We start from the raw sequence: 3,329 nt of genomic DNA, 5'->3' as shown, positions 1-3,329 counted from the left end.
GAGCTGCACAGCTGCCAATACGTCGAGATGTTGATTGCTACGCCTCAGACTTCTAGATAGCTCCAGACATTTTCTGTTGGATTAAGATAGGGTATTTTAGCGGGCCAACCGAGGTGCGATAGCCTCAGTGTTCGTGAAACCAGCAACATGTGTGTGCAGTCCTCTCAACATGGCTGTTGTCATTTTGGAAGAAGGGAGACTTCGAGCATGTTCATCAAGAAGATGGAGATTAAAGGGCAACACTAGTCACCGAAGAACCTCATTCATGTTCACCGTGATGTCTATGAGTTGGTGAATGAGTTGTCTCAAGTCACGGCACGAAGATCATCGGCAAAACGTCACAGAGCAATCACTGACCAGAACCAAACCCTCCACACACTTCAAGTTAAACACCCCAGTCGCCTCTCGGTCCAGTGGCACTGTGACACCAAGTTCTGCAAGGAACTCACTGCTGGCGGCGACTGTGTCACATCTTGAGAACACTTAATCATAACACTGTCACATGTCACTATAACTTGACTACTCTCGCCTTAGTCACTGCTCATAAGTACTACTAAAACAAAACTCCTCCCGAACAGGCTATGAAGGCCCAACGGTATCGACCGGCCACCATCTCATCCTCAGCCTATAGGCGTCACTGGCTGCAGATGTGGAGGAGCATGTGGTCAGCACACTGCTCTCCTGACCGTATGTCGGTTTCCAAGACCAGAGCCCTACTTCTCAGTCAAGTAGCTCCTCAGTTTGCCTCACAAGGGCTGAGTCCACCCTGGTTGCCAACAGCGCTCGGCAGACTGGATGGTCACCCATCAAAGTGCTAGCCCAGCCCAACAGCGCTTAACTTTGGTGATCTCACGGGAACCGGTGTTGCCACTGGGGCAAGGCCATTGGCTCATAAGTACTACAAAACATGGATATAATGACCAGACTTAGCTTCATGTCATGTCCTGGATCACTATTCATTGAGCGCTCGGCAGACTGGATGGTCACCCATGAAAGTGCTAGCCCAGCCCAACAGCGCTTAACTTTGGTGATCTCACGGGAACCGGTGTTGCCACTGGGGCAAGGCCATTGGCTCATAAGTACTACAAAACATGGATATAATGACCAGACTTAGCTTCATGTCATGTCCTGGATCACTATTCATTGAGCGCTCGGCAGACTGGATGGTCACCCATCAAAGTGTTAGCCCAGCCCAACAGCGCTTAACTTTGGTGATCTCACGGGAACCGGTGTTGCCACTGGGGCAAGGCCGTTGGCTCATAAGTACTACAAAACATGGATATAATGACCAGACTTAGCTTCATGTCATGTCCTGGATCACTATTCATTGAGCGCTCGGCAGACTGGATGGTCACCCATGAAAGTGCTAGCCCAGCCCAACAGCGCTTAACTTTGGTGATCTCATGGGAACCGGTGTTGTCACTGGGGCAAGGCCATTGGCTCATAAGTACTACAAAACATGGATATAATGACCAGACTTAGCTTCATGTCATGTCCTGGATCACTATTCATTGAGCGCTCGGCAGACTGGATGGTCACCCATGAAAGTGCTAGCCCAGCCCAACAGCGCTTAACTTTGGTGATCTCACGGGAACCGGTGTTGCCCCTGGGGCAAGGCCATTGGCTCATAAGTACTACAAAACACGGATATAATGACCAGACTTAGCTTCATGTCATGTCCTGGATCACTATTCATTGAGCGCTCGGCAGACTGGATGGTCACCCATGAAAGTGCTAGCCCAGCCCAACAGCGCTTAACTTTGGTGATCTCACGGGAACCGGTGTTGCCCCTGGGGCAAGGCCATTGGCTCATAAGTACTACAAAACACGGATATAATGACCAGACTTAGCTTCATGTCATGTCCTGGATCACTATTCATTGAGCGCTCGGCAGACTGGATGGTCACCCATGAAAGTGCTAGCCCAGCCCAACAGCGCTTAACTTTGGTGATCTCACGGGAACCGGTGTTGCCCCTGGGGCAAGGCCATTGGCTCATAAGTACTACAAAACACGGATATAATGACCAGACTTAGCTTCATGTCATGTCCTGGATCACTATTCATTGAGCGCTCGGCAGACTGGATGGTCACCCATGAAAGTGCTAGCCCAGCCCAACAGCGCTTAACTTTGGTGATCTCACGGGAACCGGTGTTGCCCCTGGGGCAAGGCCATTGGCTCATAAGTACTACAAAACACGGATATAATGACCAGACTTAGCTTCATGTCATGTCCTGGATCACTATTCATTGAGCGCTCGGCAGACTGGATGGTCACCCATGAAAGTGCTAGCCCAGCCCAACAGCGCTTAACTTTGGTGATCTCACGGGAACCGGTGTTGCCCCTGGGGCAAGGCCATTGGCTCACAAGTACTACAAAACACGGATATAATGACCAGACTTAGCTTCATGTCATGTCCTGGATCACTATTCATTGAGCGCTCGGCAGACTGGATGGTCACCCATGAAAGTGCTAGCCCAGCCCAACGGCGCTTAACTTTGGTGATATCACGGGAACCAATGTTGCCACTGGGGCAAGGCCATTGACTCATAAGTACTACAAAACATGGATATAATGACCAGACTTAGCTTCATGTCATGTCCTGGATCACTATTCATTGAGCGCTCGGCAGACTGGATGGTCACCCATCAAAGTGCTAGCCCAGCCCAACAGCGCTTAACTTTGGTGATATCACGGGAACCAATGTTGCCACTGGGGCAAGGCCATTGGCTCATAAGTACTACAAAACATGGATATAATGACCAGACTTAGCTTCATGTCATGTCCTGGGTCTGCTCATGTCAAAAGTGTCATCTTCCTAAAACGTACCTTAAATATCATGATCTCATAGGAAATACATCATTCAAAGCTCTCATAGTATCACAATGGTTCTGAAAAAATATGAACAATTCACAAAGTACAGACAAAATACAATTTCGTAAGTGTGAAGTTACCCAACGGTGTAATTACGTAAACATGTGTCACTGACGTAGTAAAAAGATGTTAGTTTCTCTGTTAAATGATCAGATAGCTGTGTAATTTATGTGTTAGAGAAATATGGTACCGATGTGTTAAATTGTATAAGCAAATACCATATTAGCTAGGGCTCCTTGTGCTTGCCAAACACATGGTACACAAAGTAGGCGTGTACCCCCCTGAGGATCAATGCAACTATACCCCCAGGTGTTACAGATTACAGCAATGGAATGAAATGTATCACGGAAAACTTTCTTTGTAATTCAAAAATCTTTAAAAATAAATGTTTTAAGTACAAAATTAATGACTCAAATACATGTCCTGTAGCGCTAAATGTGCGTCTTGCTGTAAGATA

General features: G+C 47.6%; 1 pseudogene; it reads right to left on the bottom strand.

Annotated features, from left to right (window-relative positions):
• Positions 1-771: 771 nt before the first annotated feature.
• Positions 772-889, bottom strand: LOC126107108 (5S ribosomal RNA; annotated as a pseudogene).
• Positions 890-3,329: the final 2,440 nt, after the last annotated feature.

The sequence above is a fragment of the Schistocerca cancellata genome, chromosome 10, assembly GCF_023864275.1.
Source record: "Schistocerca cancellata isolate TAMUIC-IGC-003103 chromosome 10, iqSchCanc2.1, whole genome shotgun sequence".
Lineage (NCBI taxonomy): Eukaryota > Metazoa > Arthropoda > Insecta > Orthoptera > Acrididae > Schistocerca > Schistocerca cancellata.
Note: the sequence above shows the minus strand (reverse complement) of the source record. Positions and strands in the feature narration are given on the sequence as shown.